Source organism: Salmo trutta, unplaced genomic scaffold (genome assembly GCF_901001165.1).
Source record: "Salmo trutta unplaced genomic scaffold, fSalTru1.1, whole genome shotgun sequence".
NCBI classification, from domain to species: Eukaryota; Metazoa; Chordata; class Actinopteri; order Salmoniformes; family Salmonidae; genus Salmo; species Salmo trutta.
Window position 1 is genome coordinate 301,665 of NW_021822406.1, and position 27,765 is coordinate 329,429.

Consider the following 27,765-nt stretch of genomic DNA (forward strand, 5'->3'; position numbering starts at 1 on the left):
CCATTGTGGAAAGAGATATTCACACTCACAGGACCTAAAATCACATGAGAGGACACACACAGGGGAGAAACCACACTCTTGCTCCCAGTGTGGAAAGAGTTTTACCCAGTTAGCAACCCTGAAATAGCATAAACGAATACACACAGGAGAAAAGCCTTGCCACTGCTATCAGTGTGGAAAGAGTTTTACCCAGTTAGGGAGCCTGAACATACATAAGAGAATACACTCTGGAGAAAAGCCTTACCCTTGTTCCCAGTGTGGAAAGAGTTTTACCAAGCTAGGGAAGCTGAAAAGGCATGAGAACATATACACACACAGGAGAGGATAAGCTCACAATTTGGAAAGAGTTTTAGTTAGGGAACCTAATTGTGGAAAGACATTTTCCCGGACAAGGGACCTGAAATCACATGACAGAATAGACAGGCTGTGTTCTGATTGATGTTTTGACTGTTGTTTTATGCCACATTAAATAATATTGTTTATATAAAATCTGCATATTATGTGTGTGATCACCATATAATTGGATTTTCAGAACCAGTTGTTGTTTTATTCAGAAAATAAAGACAAATGCCATAGTACTTCTTATGGCCATCAGTGAGCTTGCTGCCCTTGTCTACTGGCAATTTGGCCCACTCTTCAGCAGCAAACTGTCAATGTTTGAGGGTTGCCCTCCACCAACTGCTGTTTTCAAATATCACCATAGGTTATGGATGTGATTCAGATCTGGACTCTTCGCTGGCCACTCCAGAACACTCCAGAACAGAACACTCCAGAACAGTCCACTCCAGAACACTCCAGAACAGAACACTCCAGAACAGAACAACCCAGAACGGTCCAGAACAGAACACTCCAGAACAGTCCAGAGTTTCTTCTTGAACCATTCTAATCCATTTGAGTTTGGGGTTGTTGTCCTGCTGGAAGACCCACAACCTTCAACAGAGACACTGGTTTTAGACACTGGGTTGAACATTGAACTCCAAAAAACATTTGATAATCTGCTGATTTCATGATGTCTTGCACAAGTTCAAGGTCCACAGTACCAGAGGCAGCAAAGCAACCCCACAGCCCTATCAAACCTCCCCCATGTTTGATTGTAGGGGGAGAGATGTTCTTTTCTTTAAATACTTAATTTGTTTCTTTGAATGCTTCATTTGGTTGTCAGTACACAAAGGACTAAGTACTAGCACCGGGGTGCTAATCATTTTGTCCCCATGCCATTTATCTTTATTTTCTAAAAGAAAAATCATAAACCAAATAAAATTAGTTCTGCAATGTTGCAAAGCCAATGAAGAAATAGGGATTTATTTATTTAAGAAAAGGACAAGGGTGACACTATATTTGGCCGCATTTGAATATGATGTGGATATTCCAAAACGTAAATAATTAAATCGATGAATAGAATGTGCATTTCTTGATTCTAACCTTGAAACCTCTTGAATTTAGTTGTTTTGTGCTGGTCATCAAGATGAAGATGTATGAAAATGTGATGACGTTGTTCTGATAACATTGTTGCCATGAAACATTTTTCCCAACCTTATTAATCTTACCATCAGTATTATTCTTCCGCCACAAGAACTGAATGTAAAATTGATTTCATTAATATTTAATTTATTTAGAATTTTGATTGTATTATTTAATTAATATATTTTTGTCTGAATAGAAATAAAATGTCATCAAGGCAAAGACAGGGTGGCTATTTGAAGAATCTCAAATCTCAAATATATTTTAATTTGTTTAACACTTTTTTTTGGTTACTACATGATTCTATATGTGTTATTTCATAGTTCTGATGTCTTCACTATTATTCTACAATGTAGAAAATAGTAAAAATAAAGAAAAAACATTGAAAGATTAGGGGTTCTAAAACTTTTGACCAGTGGTGTAGGTGCTTACAGTATTTTGATACTATCTGTTTATTTGACTGAATGAATCAGAAATAGCCTTAAATACAGATATGTAGTAGATGTAAAGTTGGTTTTAAATTCTCACTCATTAAAAATCTGCACTAAGCAATCAAATCAAATCAAATTTTATTTGTCACATGCGCCGAATACAACAGGTGTAGATCTTACAGTGAAATGCAAGCCCTTGACCAACAATGCAGTTTAAAAAAAAGAAAACATTTAAAATACCCCCCCCCAAAAAAATAAGAATAAGAAATAAAAGTAACAAGTAATTAAAGAGCAGCAGTAAAATAACAATAGCGAGGCTCTATAAAGGGGGGTACCGGTACAGAGTCAATGTGCGGGGGGAACCGGTTATTCGGGGTAATTGAGGTAATATGTACATGTAGGTAGAGTTATTAAAGTGACTATACATAGATAATAAACATAGAATAGCAGCAGTGTAACAGAAGAGGTGGGGGGGGGGGGCAATGCAAATAGTCTGGGTAGCCATTTTATTAGATGTTCAGGAGTCTTATGGCTTGGGGGCAGAAGCTGTTTAGAAGCCTCTTGGACGTAGACTTGGCACTCCGGTATCGCATGCTATGCGGTAACAGAGAGAACAGTCTATGACTAGGGTGGCTGGAGTCTTTGACAATTTTTAGTGCCTTCCTCTGACACCGCCTGGTATAGAGGTCCTGGATGGCAGGAAGCTTGGCCCGTCAGGAAGTCCAGGATCCAGTTACAGTGGGAGGTGTTTAGTCCCAGGGTCCTTAGCTAAGTGATGAGCTTTGAGGGCACTATGTTGTTGAACGCTGAGCTGTAGTCAATGAATAGCATTCTCACATTGTAGTTAATGAACAGCATTCTCACATAGCATTCTTACATAGCACCACAGATGAATGGCATTCTCACATCCTTTTGTCTAGGTGGGAAAGGGCAGTGTGGAGTGCAATAGATATTGCATCATCTGTGGATCTGTTGGGACAGGACAGTATGCTAATTTGGTGGGTCTAGAGTTTCTGGGATAATGGTGTTGATGTGAGCCATGACCAGCCTTTCAAAGCACTTCATGGCTACAGACCGTGAATGCTACGGGTCGGTAGTCATTTAGGCAGGTTACCTTAGTGTTCTTGGGCACAGGGACTATGGTGGTCTGCTTGAAACATGTTGGCATTACAGACTCAGACAGGGGTTGAAAATGTCTGTGAAGACACTTGCCAGTTGGTCAGCTCATGCTCAGTGTACACGTCCTGGTAACCCGTCTAGCCCTGTGGCCTTGTGAATGTTGACCTGTTTAAAGGTCTTACTCACATCGGCTGCGGAGAGCGTGATCACACAGTCGTCCGGAACAGTTGATGCTCTCATGCATGTTTCAGTGTTACTTGCCTCAAAGCGAGCATAGAAGTAATTTAGCTCGTCTGGTAGGCTCCTGTCACTGGGCAGCTCTTGGCTGTGCTTCTCTTTGTCGTCTGTGATAGTTTGCAAGCCCTGCCACATCCGACGAGCATCAAGCCGGTGTAGTACGATTCGATCACCACATGCTGGTCTTTGTACATCTCAATTTAATATTATTATATAATAAAAGAAAAATATATGTACACTTCTTGTAAAAGAAAATACAATAAAAGCCCTGCTTTACCCACTCCAATCAGCAGATGGCGATGTGTGTCTTTCAGGCAATGCTGACAGTGTGACGATTAATCTAGTGGACGGAACGCTTCTTCAACAACAACAGCAGCAGCTATTCAGCAACCACGGTAGCTTCCTAGCCAACAATGCCGAGGCATTGGAGCTCTTTAGACGCTTTCGTTGTATATTTGCCTCTGTGTTATAAAATATAACGTACTTCTTTCGTATAGCTAGTTGACCCATTTAATTTCATATTTACGTTGTTAATCAGGTTAGTAGCGAGCTGGCTTGCTAAATTAGCTTAGCACCGGGCAAGTCGTTTATCCTAACTAACTTAGCTAGTTAACATCGCCAACCATGAGCTCATTAAGCTACTCCCCTCCTGCTAAAGAAGAGGAGGTTTGCTGTACATTATCGTAAAAGAAGAAGAGAAGGGTATTACAGTGAAAAGAGAAATAAGCTTTCAGAATGAAAAAGAAGGAAGAGGAGGAGAATGTTACAGTGAAAGAAGAGAAAGAACATTTTGGCGAGTAAGAGGGTATAGAGGCTGTCACAGTGGGAGAGGATGAGGTAGAATCTTTATTCAGAATGGAAGCGGAGGCTATCAGTGTCACATTGAAAGAGGAGGTAGAAGCTTTCAGAATGGAAGCAGAGGCTATCAGTGTCACATTGAAGAAAGAGGAGGATGTTACAGTGAAAGAAGAGAAAGAACATTTTAGAGTGAAAGTTGAGGAGGGGATAGAGGCTGTCACAGTGAAAGAAGAGGAGGAGGTAGAAGCTTCCAGAATGAAAAAGGAGGAAGAGGAGGCCATCACATTGAAAGAAGAAGAAGAGGAGGATGTTATAGTGAAAGAAGAGAAAGAACCTTTTGGAGAGGAAGAGGAGGCTATCTTAAGAGAAGAGGAGGAGGAAGACGTTTTGGGAGATGAAGGAGAGGAAGAGAGACTGAAGATCTGATTAACACCAGTGAGTACCGTCTTAAAAGCAGGGCCACAAACTGCCCTTGTTGAATTAATGTATTGTTTTAATATATGGCTCTGGGCCTAGCCATTGATTCTTGGAGAATATAACTTAGAAATGCCCACTTAGCTTAGTTCAACTGTCCTACCCAAAATATAAGCTTGTTTTACTCCTTTGTTTGTAAACAATGTAATTGTAAATAAACACTATATCCTTAAAACATGGACGTTGTCCATTAGGCTGAACCTGAGACATGAGACTGTTATTTAAAGCACTATAGAAATGTAATAATTTATTACTATGCATTAAGAATGATGGATCATTTTGAATATTGTTCTAATTCTAGATATTCAGTTACATAATATAATTTAAATATTCCCAGTTATTGTTAATGGGGGAGCTAACATGGCTGCCATAATGTCACGTTCAGACTTTCAGTCGTATATATGTATTGATAATGGGGAAGCTAACATGGCTGCCATAATGCCACGTTCAGACTTTCAGTCGTATATATGTATTGATAATGGGGGAGCTAACATGGCTGCCATAATGCCACGTTCAGACTTTCAGTCGTATATATGTATTGATAATGGGGAAGCTAACATGGCTGCCATAATGTCATGTAAAGGCACCATAATGCAGAAACCTGGCCCAAACCTCTAAATACCTCTGGACTGTACCAGGTTGCGCCGGTCTAAAGCCTGAACTGGGTTGAGCTGGGCCAAGGCCTGAACTGGGTTGAGCTGGGCCAAGGCCTGAACTGGGTTTAGCTGGGCTAAAGCCTGAACTGGGTTGAGCTGGGCTAAAGCCTGAACTGGGTTGAGCTGGGCTAAAGCCTGAACTGGGTTGAGCTGGGCTAAAGCCTGAACTGGGTTTAGCTGGGCTAAAGCCTGAACTGGGTTGAGCTGGGCTAAAGCCTGAACTGGGTTGCGCCGGGCCAAGGCCTGAACTGGGTTGCGCCGGGCCAAGGCCTGAACCGGGTTGCGCAAGGGCCAAGGCCCGTCGTTTGACCGGGTAAAAGCTGTGAGGGAGGAGCGCCCTTCTTAAAACAGTAATCTGCACTAACTGGTCATATTGGCAGCATGGTTCATCGTTCCGTGAAATATATGTTAGAATGATCTAACTAGTTTTCCTTGGGAAGACGGATAGAGCACGACTGTGTTTTTGTTAAATGAACGATCCACTGCTTGTCTCCACGACTCCACAGCAACTTATTTTGTGGCCCTAGTTATCCAAACTTTTTTTTATAGCTAATAAGGGATAAAATAGGCTTTTGTCGAACAAGGATGTAATTTGTTAGAAAGATGAGATGACTACAGCGTCCATGATTCTTTGTGTCTGGAAGGCAGGTACAGGGAGGAGCGTCTAACTAGATGGGTGTTAGATGGACGTTAGCTCTGGTTAAATAAAAAAAAACTGACAAAAGTCAATCTAGTAACAATGCACGTTACAACACTACTGAGTATACCAAACACTACACTGAGTATACCAAACACTACACTGAGTATACCAAACACTACACTGAGTATACCAAACACTACACTGAGTATTCCAAACACTACAGCACTACACTGAGTATACCAAACACTACACTGAGTATACCAAACACTACAGCACTACACTGAGTATACCAAACACTACACTGAGTATACCAAACACTACACTGAGTATACCAAACACTACAGCACTACACTGAGTATACCAAACACTACACTGAGTATTCCAAACACTACACTGAGTATACCAAACACTACACTGAGTATACCAAACACTACAGCACTACACTGAGTATACCAAACACTACACTGAGTATACCAAACACTACACTGAGTATACCAAACACTACACTGAGTATTCCAAACACTACACTGAGTATACCAAACACTACAGCACTACACTGAGTATACCAAACACTACACTGAGTATACCAAACACTACACTGAGTATTCCAAACACTACACTGAGTATACCAAACACTACAGCACTACACTGAGTATACCAAACACTACACTGAGTATACCAAACACTACACTGAGTATTCCAAACACTACACTGAGTATACCAAACACTACAGCACTACACTGAGTATACCAAACACTACACTGAGTATACCAAACACTACAACACTACATTGAGTATACCAAACACTATACTGAGTATACCAAACACTACAGCACTACACTGAGTATACCAAACACTACACTGAGTATACCAAACACTACACTGAGTATACCAAACACTACAACACTACTGAGTATACCAAACACTACACTGAGTATACCAAACACTACAACACCACTGAGTATACCAAACACTACACTGAGTATACCAAACACTACACTGAGTATACCAAACACTACACTGAGTATACCAAACACTACAGCACTACTGAGTATACCAAACACTACACTGAGTATACCAAACACTACACTGACTATACCAAACACTACACTGAGTATACCAAACATTAGTAGTTTGTAACCACCACAATGTGCCCTACTCTTAAACCTTTTCTTCAATGCCTCTGTAATTTGTAGCGCTTCGAATTGGTAGTAATTTAGGCAGGTTACCTTGATGTTCTTTGTTACAGTGAATATGGTGGTCTGCTTAAAACATGTAAGTATTACAGACTCAGTCAGGGACTGGTTGAAAATGTCTGTGAAGATACTTGGCAGTTGTTCAACACATGCTCTGAGTACACTTCCTGGTAATCTGTCTGGCCCTGCGGCCTTATGAATGTTGACCTGTTTAAAGGTCTTACTCACATCGGCTGCGGAGAGCGTGATCACACAGTCGTCCGGAACAGCTGGTGCTCTCATGCATGCTTCAGTGTTGCTTGCCTCAAAGTGCCTATAGAAGTAATTTAGCTCGTCTGGTAGGCTCGTGTCACTGGGCAGCTCGCAGCTGGGCTTTCCCTTGTGGTAATTAATAGTTTTCAAGCCCTGCCACATCCAACTAACCAGTGTAGTAGGATTCAATCTTAGTCCTTTATTGACGCCTTACCTGTTTTATGGTTCGTCGGAGGGCATAGTGGGATTTCTTATAAGCGTCCGGGTTAGAGTCCCGCTCCTTGAAACGGCAGCTCTACCCTTTAGCTCAGTGCGGATGTTGCATTTAATCCATAGCTTCTGGTTGGGGTATGTAAGTACTGTCACTGTGGGGGCAACGTCATCGATACACTTATTGATTTAGCTGGTGACTGATGTGATTAAACCTCATAGGAAGACAGTTTAACCATGTGGAGGTTTCATTCAGGTCTCTCTGTTTAACCAAATACCCTGTTTGTCTTTGGCAGGAGAGGGACCAGACTCTCACTCTGACCGTGAGAAGAGTCCTTCAGGGGATCCAGTCCCAGTGACGCCCAAACCAGTGAGACGACACCACTGTTCTCAGTGTGGAAAGAGTTTTACTCTGTTAGGGAACCTGAAAAGGCATGAGAAGACACACACGGGAGAGAAGTCTTTCCAATGTTCACAGTGTGGAAAGAGTTTTACAAGATTAGGGAACCTGAATATGCATGACAGAACACACACAGGAGAGAAACCTTTCCAATGCTCCCAGTGTGGAAAGGGTTTTACAGGGTTAGGGCATCTGAAGGAACATAAAAGAATACACACAGGAGAGAAACCTTTCCAATGCTCCCAGTGTGGAAAGGGTTTTACCTTGTTAGGGAACCTGAATATGCATGACAGAACACACACAGGAGAGAAGCCTTTCCAATGCTCCCAGTGTGGAAAGGGTTTTACACAGTTAGGAAATCTGAAGGAGCATGAAAGAACACACACAGGGGAGACATCTTACCATTGCTCTTTGTGTGGAAAGGATTTTGCCAAGTTAGGGAGCCTAAAGGAACATAAAAGAATACACACAGGAGAGAAACCTTTCCAATGCTCCCAGTGTGGAAAGAGTTTTACAAGGTTAGGGCATCTGAAGGAACATGAAAGAATACACACAGGAGACAAGACTTTCCAATGTTCCCAGTGTGGAAAGAGTTTTACACGGTTAGGGAACCTGAAAAGGCATGAGATAATACATACAGTCTTTCCAATACGCCCAGTGTGTAGCAGGAACCGGCTCAGAGAACAGAAACAAAAACTGGAAAAAGTTGAGAAACAGAACCTGGAAAGAAAGTGATCTCTACTTTTCTGGAACAGAACCGTTATTTTAATTGCGTTGGAAATGGTTAATAACTTTCTTTTAAAGTAACTGCCCAGTGAAAATCTCACTTTAAAAGTTAATTCTGTTAACTCATATGTAAATGTTGTTGACTTGTCCTATACTTGTGTTTGTGGACAAAGCATAAATTGAAGAAAAACACTTTTTAAAAAAACAAACAGACCATTTCATTTTTTTTGCTATTTCCTCATAGAACATGATGTCATCTCCCTGAGGAGGATGAGCTGGCCAATCAGTAGTCTACTTGCATTAATATTTTAGTGACTGGTATACGCCCACACCATTCAGTTTTTTGGGGGTAGCCCACACCATAACAACACAGAAAAGCTGCTTTTTAACATGCTTAATAAATACAAATTTGAAGGAAAAGTATTTCACTCATATTGTAATTAATTATAGGTCATGTTTCATAGAAATCTGGAAACACTGGGAATTTAATTTCAATTCTGGCCATTTTTTTTTCAGTCCTACAAAAATTGCCGACAAAGCGCTTATGCAAAGCCTACCTTCCCTTCCCCCTCCGTAGCTACTTGCTCTCTCCCGTCTCAGTCGCATCTCGTGCCCTACACTTGTTGTCTGTCCATCATACAACTAGCTTGTCCGCTCCATAGCATGCTGATCCATCCACACTGATTGGTGAAGTCATTTAATTAGCTACATGTTAGAAAAGGAACAGAAAGGAACGATATAAACCGGTACCAGTTCAGAACTTTATTTTGATGGTCGAAACCTATGACGTATATAAACCCTGGATTGCTGATGCTATGTATTGGCCATTGAGAGGCTTTGAAGCCACTGGTCGATCGTATTGGCACTCCCCATTGGGAGCAGTCCTCCATAGGAATGAATCGAATCCTACAGTATTTCAATTAAATGTTTTCAAGGACAAAATTACATGTAATTAAGAAAAAAGCCCAGCAGCGTTGCAGTTCTTGACACAAACCGGTGTGCCTGCACCTACTACCATACCCCGTTCAAAGGCACTTCAGTCTTTTGTCATGCCCATTCATGGCACACACACACACACAATCCATGTCTCCACTGTCTCCTCCCCTTCATCTATACTGATTGAAGTGGAGTTAACAAGTGACATCAATAAGGGACCCTGGCTTTCACCTGGATTCACCTGGATTCACCTGGTCAGTCTATGTCATGGAAAGAGCAGGTGTTCTTAAAGTTTTGTCCACTCAGTGTATAAACAGTACATATATTATGTTTAGCTCGCACAATAGAATTTAAACGTATTAATTTGTCTGTAAACGTGTCCAAAATTAATGTAGACATTAATAAATGTATTTCTATATCTCCCATGGGGTACGAAGGTGGTGGCTATACAGCCCCGCCCCCTTTTCAGTCATCCAGGGTTTGCACACCTTTCAGTCATCCAGGGTGTATACACCTTTCAGTCATCCAGGGTTTATACACCTTTCAGTCATCCAGGGTTTATACACCTTTCAGTCATCCAGGGTTTATACACCTTTCAGTCATCCAGGGTTTATACACCTTTCAGTCATCCAGGGGTTTATGCACCTTTCAGTCATCCAGGGTGTATACACCTTTCAGTCATCCAGGGTTTATACACCTTTCAGTCATCCAGGGTTTATACACCTTTCAGTCATCCAGGGTTTATACACCTTTCAGTCATCCAGGGTGTATACACCTTTCAGTCATCCAGGGTTTATACACCTTTCAGTCATCCAGGGTTTATACACCTTTCAGTCATCCAGGGTGTATACACCTTTCAGTCATCCAGGGTTTATACACCTTTCAGTCATCCAGGGTGTATACACCTTTCAGTCATCCAGGGGTTTATACACCTTTCAGTCATCCAGGGTTTATACACCTTTCAGTCATCCAGGGTTTATACACCTTTCAGTCATCCAGGGTTTATACACCTTTCAGTCATCCAGGGGTTTATACACCTTTCAGTCATCCAGGGGTTTATACACCTTTCAGTCATCCAGGGTTTATACACCTTTCAGTCATCCAGGGTTTATACACCTTTCAGTCATCCAGGGTTTTATACACCTTTCAGTCATCCAGGGGTTTATACACCTTTCAGTCATCCAGGGGTTTATACACCTTTCAGTCATCCAGGGGTTTATACACCTTTCAGTCATCCAGGGTGTATACACCTTTCAGTCATCCAGGGTGTATACACCTTTTCAGTCATCCAGGGTTTGTACACATCATTGGTCGGAACAGTAGAATGTAACAAACAAATGGCGATTGGATAAAATTATTTTGGTTCCAACCCATGGGGTGTATTCATTCCGCCGATTCTGTTGCAAAACGTTTCTTAAGTTAAATGGCAGCAAAAGGAACGAAAACGGAGAGGGACTTGAATTCGTCCAATAATTTTGTCCAACGTTCAGGCAGAACGAATACACCCCAGGTGTGGAAAGAGTTTTACCCAGTTAGGGATCCCGAAAACACATGAGAGGGAATACATAGGAGAAAAGCCTTTCTAATGTTCTGTGTGGAAAGAGTTTTACCCAGTTAAGGAACCTAATTGTGGAAAGACATTTTTCATGACTTGAAATTAGAGAATAGAAAGTCTGTGTTCCGACTTATGTTTTTGTCTGAGAATTTGCCTTTTTGTTTATGCCACATAAAATCATATTGTTTGTATGAAATCTTACTTTCGTTTTTTTCGTCTCAAGACATTATTGTTAAAAACAGATTAACATTTTAAATGTGTATTTTATTTTGACTTTGGATTTTGATTGATTGAATACAAGTCTGAATGCTTAGATGTTCATGATATGATTTTGATATTTTGATATAGAATGGGGCTAGAATGTGGCTAACATTCTAGAACACGAAGCCTAATTCTTGATTCTAACCTTGGAACCTCACCAATGTATTCGTTTTGTTTCATTTAATTCATTTGTGTACTAGTCTTCAAGCTGAAGGTGTATGAAAATGTGATGATGTTGTTCTGATAACGTCAGGTAAGTTATTGACATGAAGAACATTTACTAGCTACCACATCAGTATTATTCCACCATGTCAGAGAAAACACAGGTGCTGATTGTAAAAAACATTTGATTAATGCAACATATTTTTGTCTAAATATAAATCAAATTATGGAATACCACTGGTTGACATTAATTATTTTACCAGGTAAGTTGACTGAGAACACATTCTCAGCAACAACCTGGGGAATACTTACAGGGGATGAATGAGCCAATTATAAACTGGGGGTTATTAGGTGACCATGATGGTATGAGGGCCAGATTGGGAATTTAGCCAGGACACCAGGGTTAACACCCCTACTCTTACAATAATTGCCATGGGATCTTTAATGACCTCAGTGAGGTCTGGACACCCATTTAACATCCCATCTGAAAGACAGCACCCTACCCAGGGCAGTGTCCCCAATCACTGCCCTGGGGCTTGGTATATTTTTTTAGACCAGAGGAAAGAGTGCCTCCTACTGGGCCTCCAACACCACATCCAGCAGCATCTGGTCTCCCATCCAGGGACTAACCACAACCAACCCTGCTTAGCTTCAGAAGCAAGCCAGCAGTGGTATGCTGGGTGGTATGCTGCTGACCAGGACCAATCCTGCTTAGCTTCAGAAGCAAGCCAGCAGTGGTATGCAGGGTGGTATGCTGCTGGCATTATATGCATACCTCTATGTATTGTTACATGTAGGAGCCGTATAGAGCTAGATGCTTATTTTAATATCTGTTTGACTGCATAAGAAATTGCCTTATGCAGATTTGTATTAGATGTTAAGTTTTTTTTTTTATTCTCACTCATTAAAACTAATCAATTAACTCTTGCTTCTCAATACAATATTGTTTTTTGTTGTTGTTTTTTTTACAATATTGTTAGCTATTTAGTTAAATAAATGAATCTTAACTTTTGGTCTGGGAAAAAAATACTTTTCCATGAACTTCAGGGTCAGTAGCTTCAGCCCCAATATCACCATCACAAGTGCCTGATTGACTATCTCCGATAAGCAGGAACAATGGAGAGTAGAGTTTTTCAGGATCATGGATCAGTACCATGTTAAAGTACCGTGTTTTTCAGGATCATGGATCAGTACCGTGTTTTTCAGGATCATGGATCAGTACCATGTTAAAGTACCGTGTTTTTCAGGATCATGGATCAGTACCGTGTTTTTCAGGATCATGGATCAGTACCATGTTAAGGTACCGTGTTTTTCAGGATCATGGATCAGTACCATGTTAAGGTACCGTGTTTTTCAGGATCATGGATCAGTACCGTGTTTTTCAGGATCATGGATCAGTACCGTGTTAAGGTACCGTGTTTTTCAGGATCATGGATCAGTACCATGTTAAGGTACCGTGTTTTTCAGGATGATGGATCAGTACCATGTTAAGGTACCGTGTTTTTCAGGATCATGGATCAGTACCATGTTAAGGTGGTAATTTGCTGGTTTGATTATTCTCTTATTTCCCCACAATATTCTCAATGCACCTTTTGTTTGGCACAAAGCTCTTCTCATTTGCAACCTACATGGTAGTCTTTACTATTGTGACTGTCTTTATGGTAGTCTTTACTATTGTGACTGTCTTTATGGTAGTCTTGATTGTAGTCTTCATTATTGTGACTGTCTTTATGGTAGTCTTTATTATTGTGACTGTCTATGGTAGTCTTCATTATTGTGACTGTCTTTATGGCAGTCTTTATTATTGTGACTGTCTATGGTAGTCTTCATTATTGTGACTGTCTTTATGGTAGTCTTTATTATTGTGACTGTCTTTATGGTAGTCTTCATTATTGTGACTGTCTTTATGGTAGTCTTTATTGCAATGAGATTGGTATAGTCTAACTTGTATGCAGTGTTTAGTGCCTCTTTGTATGCAGTCTGTTGATATGCCAGGGCCTGGGCATGCAGTTAGGTTTGTACAATGTGAGGATATACCAGGGCCTGAGCATGCAGTTAGGTTTGTATGCAGTCTGATGATATACCAGGGCCTGGGCATGCAGTTTGGTTTGTTTTCCTTTATCTTCTCACTCAATACAAATCAGCACCACTCAATCAACACATGCTTTCCTTTGTACATCTGAATACAATAATATATTTTTTTTTTATTAAAAAGGAGAAAACAATTTTTTATCTAAATAAAATCTACTTCTCTGAACTGCGTAACCCACTCCAGTCAGCAGATGGCGATGTGCGTCTTCCAGTCAATGCTGACAGAGTGCTGCTACACACCTCAAGCCTTGTTTTCAGGGCACCATTGAAGGGAAAGATTTCTGGGGTAGCATTAAGTATGGAGGTGGAACAAATGAAGTTGAAGATTCCTGGGTGGGAGAGCGTGGTGAAACAGAGGTGACACAGTCTGTTCTTTTTGAGCTTTGATTCAGAGTCTTTACCTGACAAACTAATGTTTGGATACATGAGTTATGCTGTTAGAGCTTTTTGTGCCGTATCCACTGCAGTGTTCTAGGTGTCACGTTTATGGGCATGTCACAGCAGTTTCAAAGAGGGAGATTCCAAGATGTGAGAAGTGCAAGAGGACATGGGACAGAGGAATGTGTCATTTTGGTAGAAAAAGTTGTGTATATCAACTGTAAGGGTGCCCATGTTGCTGGGGATAGGAGGTGTCCAGTGCGAGAAATGCAGGTTGAGGTGGCCAGGGTCAGAGTAGTGCAGAAGGTGTCGTATGGTGAGGCAGTGAAGAAAAGTAGAGGAGAGTGGGTCAAGGGTGAGGGATTCTGAGAGGATCCCTGCGAATAGTAGATCTGAGCCAGAACAGAGGGATAGACCAATGAGTTATATGTTTCAGTAAGGTTGGCTTCTTACCGGTCATAGCAAAGGTTATCAACTGTACCAAAGAGATGGAACGTACATTGATTTCGGAAAATATTCAGACCCATTGACTTTTTCCACATTTTGTTACCTTACAGGCTTATTCTAAAATTGATTAAATAAATGTTTTTCCTCATCAATCTACACACAATGCTGCATAATTACAAAGTGAAAACAGGTTGTTTAGAATTTTGTGCAAAAAACAGAAATACCTTATTTACATACAGTTGAAGTCGGAAGTTTACAAACTCGTTTTTCAACCACTCCACAAATTTCTTGTTAACAAACTATAGTTTTAGCAAGTCGGTTAGGACGTCTAATTTGTGCATGACACAAGTCATTTTTCCAACAAGTGTTTACAGACAGATTATTTCACTTATAATTCACTGTATCACAATTCCACTGGGTCAGAAGTTTACATACACTATGTTGACTGTGCCTTTAAACAGCTTGGAAAATTCCAGAAAAGGATGTCATGGCTTTAGAAGCTTCTAATAGGCTAACTGACATCATTTGAGTCAATTGGCGGTGTACCTGTGGATGTATTTCAAGGCCTACCTTCAAACTCAGTGCCTCTTTGCTTGACAGCATGGGAAAATCAAAAGAAATTAGCCAAGACCTCAGAAAATAAATTGTAGACCTCCACAAGTCTGGTTCATCCTTTGGAGCAATTTCCAAACGCCTGAAGGTACCACGTTCATCTGTATAAACAATAGTATGCAAGTATGAACACCATGGGACCACGCAGCCGCCATACCGCTCAGGAAGGAGACGCGTTCTGTCTCCTAGAGAGGAACGTACTTTGGTGCGAAAAGTGCAAATCAATCCCAGAACAAGAGCAAAAGACCTTGTGAAGATGCTGGAGGAAACAGGTACAAAGGTATCTATATCCACAGTAAAACAAGTCCTATATCAACATAACCTGAAAGGCCGCTCAGCAAGGAAGAAGCCACTGCTCCAAAACCGCCATAAAAATGCCAGACTACATCTTCCCTTCAGCAGTGATAAATTCATGAACTTCTTTGAGGAAAAGATCATGATCATTAGAAAGCAAATTACGGACTCCTCTTTAAATCTGCGTATTCCTCCAAAGCTCAGTTGTCCTGAGTCTGCACAACTCTGCCAGGATCTAGGATTACATTTACATTACATTTAAGTCATTTAGCAGACGCTCTTATCCAGAGCGACTTACAAATTGGTGCATTCACCTATAATATCCAGTAGAACAAACACTTTACAATAGTGCATCTAAATCCTTTAAAGGGGGGGGGGGGGTTAGAAGGATTACTTTATCCTATCCCAGGTATTCCTTAAAGAGGTGGGGTTTCAGGTGTCTCCGGAAGGTGGTGATTGACTCCGCTGTCCTGGCATCGTGAGGGAGATTGTTCCACCATTGGGGTGCCAGAGCGGCGAACAGTTTTGACTGGGCTGAGCGGGAACTGTGCTTCCTCAGAGGTAGGGAGGCGAGCAGGCCAGAGGTGGATGAACGCAGTGCCCTTGTTTGGGTGTAGGGCCTGATCAGAGCCTGAAGGTACGGAGGTGCCGTTCCCCAGATTTTTAGTACTATATCTCTTGACACATTGATGAAAATAATAATGGCCTCTAAACCTTCAAGCTACATACTGGACCCTATTCCAACTAAACTACTGAAAGTGCTGCTTCCTGTGCTTGGCCCTCCTATGTTCAACATAATAAATACATCTCTATCCACCAAATGTGTACCAAACTCACTAAAAGTGGCGGTAATAAAGCCTCTCTTGAAAAAGCTGAATAACTCTGAAGGACCTCGGCGTTACTCTGGACCCTGATCTCTCTTTTGACGAACATATCAAGACTGTTTCAAGGACAGCTTTTTTCCATCTACGTAACATTGCAAAAATCAGTAACTTTCTGTCCTAAAATGATGCATAAAAATTCATCCATGCATTTGTCACTTCTAGGTTAGACTACTGCAATGCTCTTCTTTCCGGCTACCTGGATAAAGCACTAAATAAACTTCAGTTAGTGCTAAACACGGCTGCTAGAATCTTGACTAGAACCCAAAAAATGGATCATATTACTCTAGTGCTCTAGAGTAATATGATGAATATGAATATGATGACCGGCCTCCTGTTAAGGCAAGGGCTGATTTCAAGGTTTTACTGCTAACCTACAAAGCATTACATGGGCTTGCTCCTACCTATCGTTCCGATTTGGTCCTGCCGTACATACCGACACGTACGCTACGATCACAAGACGCATGCCTCCTTACTGTCCCTAGAATTTCTAAGCAAACAGCTGGACGCAGGGCTTTCTGCTATAGAGCTCAATTTTTATGGAATGGTCTGCCTACCCATGTGAGAGACGCAGACTTGGTCTCAAACTTTAAGTCTTTATTGAAAACTCATCTCTTCAGTAGATCCTATGATTGAGTGTAGTATGGCCCAGGGGTGTGAAGGTGAACGGAAAGGCGCTGGAGCAACGAACCGCCCTTGCTGTCTCTGCCTGGCCGGTTCCCTTCTCTCCACTGGGATTCTCTGCCTCTAACCCTATTACAGGGGCTGAGTCACTGGCTTACTGGTGCTCTTCCATGCCGTCCCTAGGAGGGGTGCGTCACTTGAGTGGGTTGAGTCACTGACGTGGGTCTTCCTGCCCAGGTTGGCGCCCCCCCTTGGGTTGTGCTGTGGCGGAGATCTTTGTGGGCTATTCTCGGCCTTGTCTCAGGATGGAAAGTTAGTGTTGGAGATTTCCCTCTTGTGGTGTGGGGGCTGTGCTTTGGCAAAGTGGGTGGGGTTATATCCTGCCTGTTTGACCCTGTCCGGGGGTATCGTCGGATGGGGCCACAGTGTCTCCCGACCCCTCCTGTCTCAGCCTCCAGTATTTATGCTGCAGTAGTTCATGTGTCGGGGGGCTAGGGTCAGTCTGTTATATCTGGAGTATTTCTCCTGTCTTATCCGGTGTTATGTGTGAATTTAAGTATGCTCTCTCTAATTCTCTAATTCTTTCTTTCTTTCTCTCTCTCTCTATCTCGGAGGACCTGAGCCCTAGGACCATGCCTCAAGACTACCTGGCCTGATGACTCCTTGCTGTCCCCAGTCCACCTGGCCGTGCTGCTGCTCCAGTTTCAACTGTTCTGCCTGCGGCTATGGAACCCTGACCTGTTCACCGGACGTGCTACCCGTCCCAGACCTGCTGTTTTCAACTCTCTAGAGACAGCAGGAGCAGTAGAGATACTCTGAATGATCAGCTATGAAAAGCCAACTGACTGACATTTACTCCTGAGGTGCTGACCTGTTGCACCCTCGACAACCACTGTGATTATTATTATTTGACCCTGCTGGTCATCTATGAACATGTGAACATCTTGGCCATGTTCTGTTATAATTTCCACCCGGCACAGCCAGAAGAGGACTGGCCACCCCTCATAGGCTGGTTCCTCTCTAGGTTTTTTCCTAGGTTCTGGCTTTTCTAGGGAGTTTTTCCTAGCCACTGTGCTTCTACACCTGCATTGCTTGCTTTTTGTTTTTTTTAGGCTGGGCTTCTGCAAAGCACTTTGTGACATCAGCTGATGTAAGAAGGGCTTTATAAATACATTTGATTGATTTGCAATAGCACATAGGAACAAAGATCGTACTTTTTGGAGAAATGTCCTCTGGTCATACTGTAAGTATTCAAACCCTTTGCTATGAGACTCGAAATTGAGATCAGGTGCATCCTGTTTCAATTAATCATCCATGAGATGTTTCTATAACTTGATTGGAGTCCACCTGTGGTAAATTCAATTGACTAGACATGATTTGGAAAGGCACACACCTGTTTATATAAGGTCCCACAGTTGACAGTGTATGTCAGAGCAAAAACCAAGCCATGAGATTGAAGGAATTGTCCGTAGAGCTCCGAGACAGGATTGTGTCAAGGCACAGATCTGGAGAAGGGTACAAAAATGTCTGCAGCATTGACGGTCCCCAAGAACACAGTGGCCTCCATTATTCTTCAATGGAAGAAGTTTGGAAACACCAAGAAGCAATTTTCCAGATTGACTGACCTTCATGTCGTAAAGTAATGGACTGTCGTTTCTCTTTGCTTATTTGTGCTGTTCTTGCCATTATATGGACTTGGTATTTTACCAAATAGGGCTATCTTCTGTATACCCCCCCACCTTGTCACAACACAACTGATTGGCTCAAACGCATTAAGAAGGAAAGAAATTCCACAAATTAACTTTTAACAAGGCACACCTGTTAATTGAAATGTATTCCAGGTGACTACCTCATGAAGCTTGTTGAGAGAATGCCAAGCGTGTGTAACGCTGTCATCAAGGCGAAGGGTGGCTACTTTGAAGAATCTCAAATATAAAATATATTTTGATTTGTTTAACACTTTTTTGGTTACTACAATTTGTGTTATTTCATTGTTTTGATGTCTTCACTATTATTCTACAATGTATAAAAAAATTTAAATAAAGAAAAACCCTGGAATGAGTAGGTGTGTCCAACTTGTTGACTGGTACTATATATAAATATAGACTGAAGGAGCCAAGATGTGTGGGGATTATCACTTTGATGGAGACGGTGTAGCAGAAGAGTGTCATGAAGTGGCCCTTTTTGGGTATAGGTAGTGGCTTCCCCCTCTCTCTCTCTTTCTCTCTCTCCTACACCCAGGTTCTGTTATCTCAGGTCGTAAATTCCTGAAGGAGACTCTCTTCCCCTGGCCATGCAGAAAAAGACACATAGAGAGAACAAAGAATTTCATATGGCTAACCCCTAAATCCCCAAAATAGGGATTTGATACAAAATGTCCACTTGTGGGAATGGTCCGTGGACACTTAAGGGACGGGTATGACGAGTGTGTTTCATTTGGTGACCTCAGAGAGGACAGGAAACACACATGACTATATCTCTGAATGTGTACATTTCTCAATTACACGGTTTGCATCTAATTCTTGTATAAAATGAATAAGTAAAGATGAAACTATTTGTGAAATGATGTAAGGTGATGTTAAACTTTTAATGAAAGAGAATTGTATTCCCTTTAAAGTTTAACCAAGTCATTGGCCCGCCCCCATGAACACAGACTGGAACAGCCCTTTTCTACTGTTACGAATAAAAACCCCTCCTGAGGAAATCATCTTCAGACCATGCCTACCTCGGCAATTGTTATTCTTGCAAAGCAATGTTAACGTTTTAATCAAGCTATTATATGAATCTGATTATCCACAATAATGTTATTATTGTGGATAATCAGATTCATATAATAGCTTGATTAAAACGTTAACATTGCTTTGCAAGAAGAACAATTGCCCTAATAACACTTTACATGGACACATCTGAAATCAGGCTACCTGATGGCACTCTGATATCCTGTTTCCATGGACACATCTGAAATCAGCCCACCTGATGGCACTCTGATATCCTGTTTTCATGGACACACCTGAAATCAGGCTACCTGATGGCACTCTGATATCCTGTTTCCATGGACACATCTGAAATCAGGCCACCCGATGGCACTCTGATGTCCTGTTTCCATGGACAAGTCTGAAATCAGGCTACCTGATGGCACTCTGATAAATGTAGAAAATCACCAATCAAAATAAACATTCTACCAAAGGGACCATGTTATTTTTGGAATAATATTTTAATCTGATTTCGGACATATAAAGTTTGTATGTGAAAACTACCTCTAAGACGGATACATTGTTCTTCTGAACTCACTCTGGCTAAAGAGGGAGGCTCGCTCGGCTGGTGATAGCACATGAGCAGATCAAATACACAGCTGGAACCCACATGAGCAGATCAAATACACAGCTGGAACGCACATGAGCAGATCAAATACACAGCTGGAACGCACATGAGCAGATCAAATACACAGCTGGAACCCACATGAGCAGATCAAATACACAGCTGGAACGCACATGAGCAGATCAAACACACAGCTGGAACGCACATGAGCAGATCAAACACACAGCTGGAACGCACATGAGTAGATCAAATACACAGCTGGAACGCACATGAGCAGATCAAATACACAGCTGGAACGCACATGAGCAGATCAAATACACAGCTGGAACGCACATGAGCAGATCAAATACACAGCTGGAACGCACATGAGCAGATCAAATACACAGCTGGAACGCACATGAGTAGATCAAATACACAGCTGGAACGCACATGAGCAGATCAAATACACAGCTGGAACGCACATGAGCAGATCAAATACACAGCTGGAACGCACATGAGCAGATCAAATACACAGCTGGAACGCACATGAGCAGATCAAATACACAGCTGGAACGCACATGAGCAGATCAAATACACAGCTGGAACGATCAAATACACAGCTGGAACGCACATGAGCAGATCAAATACACAGCTGGAACGCACATGAGCAGATCAAATACACAGCTGGAACGCACATGAGCAGATCAAATACACAGCTGGAACGCACATGAGCAGATCAAATACACAGCTGGAACGCACATGAGCAGATCAAATACACAGCTGGAACGCACATGAGCAGATCAAATACACAGCTGGAACGCACATGAGCAGATCAAATACACAGCTGGAACGCACATGAGCAGATCAAATACACAGCTGGAACGCACATGAGCAGATCAAATACACAGCTGGAACGCACATGAGCAGATCAAATACACAGCTGGAACGCACATGAGCAGATCAAATACACAGCTGGAACGCACATGAGCAGATCAAATACACAGCTGGAACGCACATGAGCAGATCAAATACACAGCTGGAACGCACATGAGCAGATCAAATACACAGCTGGAACGCACATGAGCAGATCAAATACACAGCTGGAACGCACATGAGTAGATCAAATACACAGCTGGAACGCACATGAGTAGATCAAATACACAGCTGGAACGCACATGAGTAGATCAAATACACAGCTGGAACGCACATGAGTAGATCAAATACACAGCTGGAACGCACATGAGTAGATCAAATACACAGCTGGAACGCACATGAGCAGATCAAACACACAGCTGGAACGCACATGAGCAGATCAAATACACAGCTGGAACGCACATGAGCAGATCAAATACACAGCTGGAACACACATGAGCAGATCAAATACACAGCTGGAACGCACATGAGCAGATCAAATACACAGCTGGAACACACATGAGCAGATCAAATACACAGCTGGAACGCACATGAGCAGATCAAATACACAGCTGGAACCCACATGAGCAGATCAAATACACAGCTGGAACGCACATGAGTAGATCAAATACACAGCTGGAACGCACATGAGCAGATCAAATACACAGCTGGAACCCACATGAGCAGATCAAATACACAGCTGGAACCCACATGAGCAGATCAAATACACAGCTGGAACCCACATGAGCAGATCAAATACACAGCTGGAACCCACATGAGTAGATCAAATACACTGCTGGAACCCACATGAGCAGATCAAATACACAGCTGGAACGCACATGAGCAGATCAAATACACAGCTGGAACCCACATGAGCAGATCAAATACACAGCTGGAACGCACATGAGCAGATCAAATACACAGCTGGAACGCACATGAGCAGATCAAATACACAGCTGGAACCCACATGAGTAGATCAAATACACAGCTGGAACGCACATGAGCAGATCAAATACACAGCTGGAACCCACATGAGCAGATCAAATACACAGCTGGAACGCACATGAGCAGATCAAATACACAGCTGGAACACACATGAGCAGATCAAATACACAGCTGGAACCCACATGAGCAGATCAAATACACAGCTGGAACCCACATCAGCAGATCAAATACACAGCTGGAACGCACATGAGCAGATCAAATACACAGCTGGAACGCACATGAGCAGATCAAATACACAGCTGGAACCCACATGAGCAGATCAAATACACAGCTGGAACACACATGAGCAGATCAAATACACAGCTGGAACACACATGAACAGATCAAATACACAGCTGGAACACACATGAGCAGATCAAACACACAGCTGGAATGCACATGAGCAGATCAAACACACAGCTGGAACACACATGAACAGATCAAATACACAGCTGGAACGCACACGAACAGATCAAACACACAGCTGGAACACACATGAGCAGATCAAATACACAGCTGGAACGCACATGAACAGATCAAATACACAGCTGGAACGCACATGAACAGATCAAACACACAGCTGGAACACACATGAGCAGATCAAATACACAGCTGGAACGCACATGAACAGATCAAATACACAGCTGGAACGCACATGAACAGATCAAATACACAGCTGGAACACACATGAACAGATCAAATACACAGCTGGAACACACATGAACAGATCAAATACACAGCTGGAATGCAAATGAAGGTGTTTACATGTCTTAATACTTCAAAAATTAATATTTTTTTTACCCACTTTTTTTCCCCCAATTTCAATCTTATCTCATCGCTGCAACTCCCCAACGGGCTCAGGAGAGGTGAAGGTGGTGTCGTGCGTCCTCTGAAACATGACTCACCTCACTCCTTAACACCCGCCAGCTTAACCCGGAAGCCAGCCGCACCAATGTGTCAGAGGAAACACCATTCAACTGGCAACCGTGATCAGCCTGCAGGCACCTGGCACCCCACAAGGAGTCACAAGAGCGCGATGAGCCAAGTAATATATATATATATATATATATATACGTTTTTATTATTATTTTATTTTTGTTCACTCACCTTTTGAGTTCGCCAAAAAACCCAAAGAAGAAGAAGTCAGCAACCTATCGGAGGTGTTCGGTGAGAGAAAGTTAGGTTGAGGTTGCCAGGGTTACAGCAGGACAGAAAGTGTTGTATGCCGAAGCAGTGAAGAGAGTGGTAGAGGAAGATCGGTGAGGGATCCTGAGAGGATTCCTGTGAATAGGCAGAGACCAAGGGAGAGTGCAGAACAGTTGCAGGTGGTGTTGAGTGGTAGTGTTCTGTCCTCCCAGACTGTTGGCCTGGAGTAGGATTAAATAGGGTTGAATAATGGAATGGGTTAATAGTTGCCAGGGAAACGGCACTTTTCCACAATTTGTATTACCAAATCAAGAATTTAATGTAGGTAGGCTGTGAATGGCCTCACACACCAGTACAGCAGGTGGCGGTATATGCACCTTAAACCCGGATGAGCTCCGCCAACCAAATCCTAAAGAAGAAGAAGTCGGCCACCTCGGTAGCTTGCTTGGCAACATAGCTGAAACATTGGCGCTCTTCAGACGCTTTCGGTGATTATTAGCCACTGTGTTTTAAACTAATTTCTGTCGTCTAGCTAGTTACTACACCTTTTGTTTAATTTTTCTGTTGTTAGTCATCTAGCTAGCTGGTTAAGTTAGTAGTAGTATTATACTAGTTGCTAATGCTAACTAGCTAGCAAGCTAACATCCCCGACCATGAGCTCACTAAACTACTCCACCCATGAGGAGGTCTGCTGGACGGAGAAAGAAACTCTCGTGAAAGAGGAGAATGAAGAAGAGGATGTCACAATAAAAAAAGAAGTAGAGAGTGAGGCTGTTACAGTGAAAGAAGAAGAGAAAGACGTTACAGTGAAAATAGAGGCGTGCAGAGTGAAAGAGGAGGAGGAGGAGGATGTTACTGAAGAGCTGGAGAATGCCGTTTTTGGAATGAAGGAGGATGAGGGGGAGATGACTGTTACTGTGAAGGAAGAGGAGGAAGACTATGCCGTTTTTGGAATGAAGGAGGAGGAGGGGGAGGTGACTGTTGCAGCAAAAGAAGAGGAAGAAGCTTTCAGTGTGAAAGAGGAGGAGGATGTTACTCTGAAGGAAGCTTTCAGAGTGAAAGAGGAGGCGGATGTTACTCTGAAGGAAGAGGAGGAAGCTTTCAGAGTGAAAGAGGAGGCGGATGTTACTCTGAAGGAAGAGGAGGAAGCTTTCAGAGTGAAAGAGGAGGAGGATGTTACTCTGAAGGAAGAGAAAGAGGAGAATGCCGTTTTTGGAATGAAAGAGGAGGGGGAGGTGACTGTCTCATTGGAGGAGGAAGAAGACGAAGAAGAGACAACAGGAGATCTGATTAACAGTAAGTACTGTCTTAAAAACAGGCAAATACTCGGCAGTTGTTGAACTATATGTGTGGTTAGGAATTGTTAAAGCTACAGATTGTCATCAACCAACAAAATGTTAATGGATAAAATGCTTCCCGTTTAAAAAATAAAACAAAAAATAAAAATCCCAACATTTTTAATCATCACTGAATATCTCTTTCTGTAGTGCTTTGCTCATTCTCTATACTCGGCATCCCATGAGAGCAAGGTTATTATTTTGTATTTATTATAGTTATTATCAATGGTAGTATTATTAGGTCCTTGGTTGTTTAGTTATAAGATAAAAGGCAGATCTGATCTGATTTGCAAAAAATTATTTTACCTTTATTTAACTAGGCAAGTCAGTTAAGAACAAATTCTTATTTACAATGACGGCCTACCCCGGCCAAACCCTAACCCAGACGACGCTGGGCCAATTATGCGCAGCCCTATGGGACTCCCAATCACGGCCGGTTGTGATACAGCCTGGAATCAAACCAGGGTCTGTAGTGACACCTCTAGCACTGAGATGCAGTGCCTTAGACCGCTGTGATACAGCCTGGAATCGAACCGGGGTCTCTAGTGACACCTCTAGCACTGAGATGCAGTGCCTTAGACTGCTTCGCCACTCTGGAGCCCAAATGAGTACATTAATGAGTACATTCGTTTTATTTCATCCTTCTATGACTGGTGTTGATTTATTATCTGATAAAGAAACCAACATACACCCAGCCAACATGTCTCCTCCCCCAACCTACCATCCTGTTCCCCCAACCCCACCCAGCCAACATGTCTCCTCCCCCAACCTACCATCCTGTTCCCCCAACCCCACCCAGCCAACATGTCTCCTCCCCCAACCTACCATCCTGTTCCCCCAACCCCACCCAGCCAACATGTCTCCTCCCCCAACCTACCATCCTGTTCCCCCAACCCCACCCAGCCAACATGTCTCCTCCCCCAACCTACCATCCCGTCCCCCAACCCCACCCAGCCAACATGTCTCCTCCCCCAACCTACCATCCTGATCCCCCAACCCCACCCAGCCAACATGTCTCCTCCCCCAACCTACCATCCCGTCCCCCAACCCCACCCAGCCAACATGTCTCCTCCCCAACCTACCATCCCGTCCCCCAACCCCACCCATCCAACATGTCTCCTCCCCAACCCACCGTCCCGTCCCCCCAACCCCACCCAGCCAACATGTCTCCTCCCCAACCCACCGTCCCGTCCCCCCAACCCCACCCAGCCAACATGTCTCCTCCCCAACCCACCGTCCTGTTCCCCCAACCCCACCCAGCCAACATGTCTCCTCCCCAACCTACCATCCTGTTCCCCCAACCCCACCCAGCCAACATGTCTCCTCCCCCAACCTACCATCCTGTTCCCCCAACCCCACCCAGCCAACATGTCTCCTCCCCAACCTACCGTCCTGTTCCCCCAACCCCACCCAGCCAACATGTCTCCTCCCCAACCCACCATCCCCCAACCCCACCCAGCCAACATGTCTCCTCCCCCAACCTACCATCCCGTCCCCCAACCCCACCCAGCCAACATGTCTCCTCCCCCAACCTACCATCCCGTCCCCCAACCCCACCCAGCCAACATGTCTCCTCCCCCAACCTACCATCCTGTTCCCCCAACCCCACCCAGCCAACATGTCTCCTCCCCCAACCTACCATCCTGTTCCCCCAACCCCACCCAGCCAACATGTCTCCTCCCCAACCTACCGTCCCGTTCCCCCAACCCCACCCAGCCAACATGTCTCCTCCCCAACCCAACCCACCGTCCCCCCAACCCCACCCAGCCAACATGTCTCCTCCCCCAACCTACCATCCTGTTCCCCCAACCCCACCCAGCCAACATGTCTCCTCCCCCAACCTACCATCCTGTTCCCCCAACCCCACCCAGCCAACATGTCTCCTCCCCCAACCTACCATCCTGATCCCCCAACCCCACCCAGCCAACATGTCTCCTCCCCAACCTACCATCCTGATCCCCCAACCCCACCCAGCCAACATGTCTCCTCCCCAACCTACCATCCTGATCCCCCAACCCCACCCAGCCAACATGTCTCCTCCCCCACCCTACCATCCTGTTCCCCCAACCCCACCCAGCCAACATGTCTCCTCCCCAACCTACCATCCCCCCAACCCCACCCAGCCAACATGTCTCCTCCCCCAACCTACCATCCCGTCCCCCCATTGTGTTCCAACAATGAGGACAGGTTGATCACATTCTAAATGGACTGGTTGACTGAAGGAGTGTTGTATGTGTTCCAACAATGAGGACAGGTTGATCACATTCTAAATGGACTGGTTGACTGAAGTAGTGTTGTATGTGTTCCAACAATGAGCTGCAGTTGGGCAATAATTGCATTCTTTTCAGTTTATAGGCTACTTTGCGGTTTTCACTAGTTACCACAGCCACAAAGTAAAAATAGGCTTTTTGGTCTTAATTTAAGGTTAGGCATAAGGTTAACAGTGCGGTTAAGGATTGGGTTTAAAGTCATATTTTAAGAAGCGAAATTGTAGAAACTGGCACGGTTTTTGACTTTGTGACTGTGGTAACTAACGTTAGTGACGACCCTACTTTGCGTACTGCTAGAGGCATTTAGAATTGGTTAGCTTAGGCTATAACCCCCCCCTAAATATAGACAGGTTCCACTCTGAACGTATGTAAAAAAAACAAAAAAACATTCGTTTGATAAAGACGGAGAGTATTTTCATCAGGATCATTAAACCTAGACCTAGTCACCAAGCAGATGTCCTGGCCATAATTCATCACCAAGCAGATGTCCTGGCCATAGTTCATCACCAAGCAGATGTCCTGGCCATCGTTCATCACCAAGCAGATGTCCTGGCCATAGTTCATCACCAAGCAGATGTCCTGGCCATAGTTCATCACCAAGCAGATGTCCTGGCCATAGTTCATCACCAAGCAGATGTCCTGGCCATAGTTCATCACCAAGCAGATGTCCTGGCCATAGTTCATCACCAAGCAGATGTCCTGGCCATAGTTCATCACCAAGCAGATGTCCTGGCCATAGTTCATCACCAAGCAGATGTCCTGGCCATAGGCTTCTACAGGCAAGTGCCACACTGCTGAGGTTAGTACCTTTCTGAAGAGTGTGTTCTACGATATAATATTAACCAGCTGATATTACAGTTAAAATAAATGAATGTTAAATGGCATTTTACAGAATATGAGGCGATTTAACAGTTAGGATTTGTTATCTGTAATGGTTATGATAAATTAGGCATCGTTGCTCACTGTTGGCATATACTG

The 27,765-nt window shown here is 43.2% G+C and overlaps 1 protein-coding gene and 1 pseudogene across 1 annotated transcript in view; both read left to right on the plus strand.

Moving 5' to 3' along the window:
- LOC115182213 (zinc finger protein 239-like) overlaps positions 1-753 on the plus strand; it is a 24,228-nt gene extending 23,475 nt beyond the window's left edge. The window contains exon 4 of the mRNA XM_029743837.1: positions 394-753. The gene's annotated coding sequence lies outside the window, so the exon portion shown is untranslated. The remainder of the gene's footprint in view (positions 1-393) is intronic.
- Positions 1-9,020, plus strand: part of LOC115182220 (zinc finger protein 239-like) — a 15,651-nt pseudogene extending 6,631 nt beyond the window's left edge.
- The last annotated feature ends 18,745 nt before the right edge of the window (positions 9,021-27,765 follow it).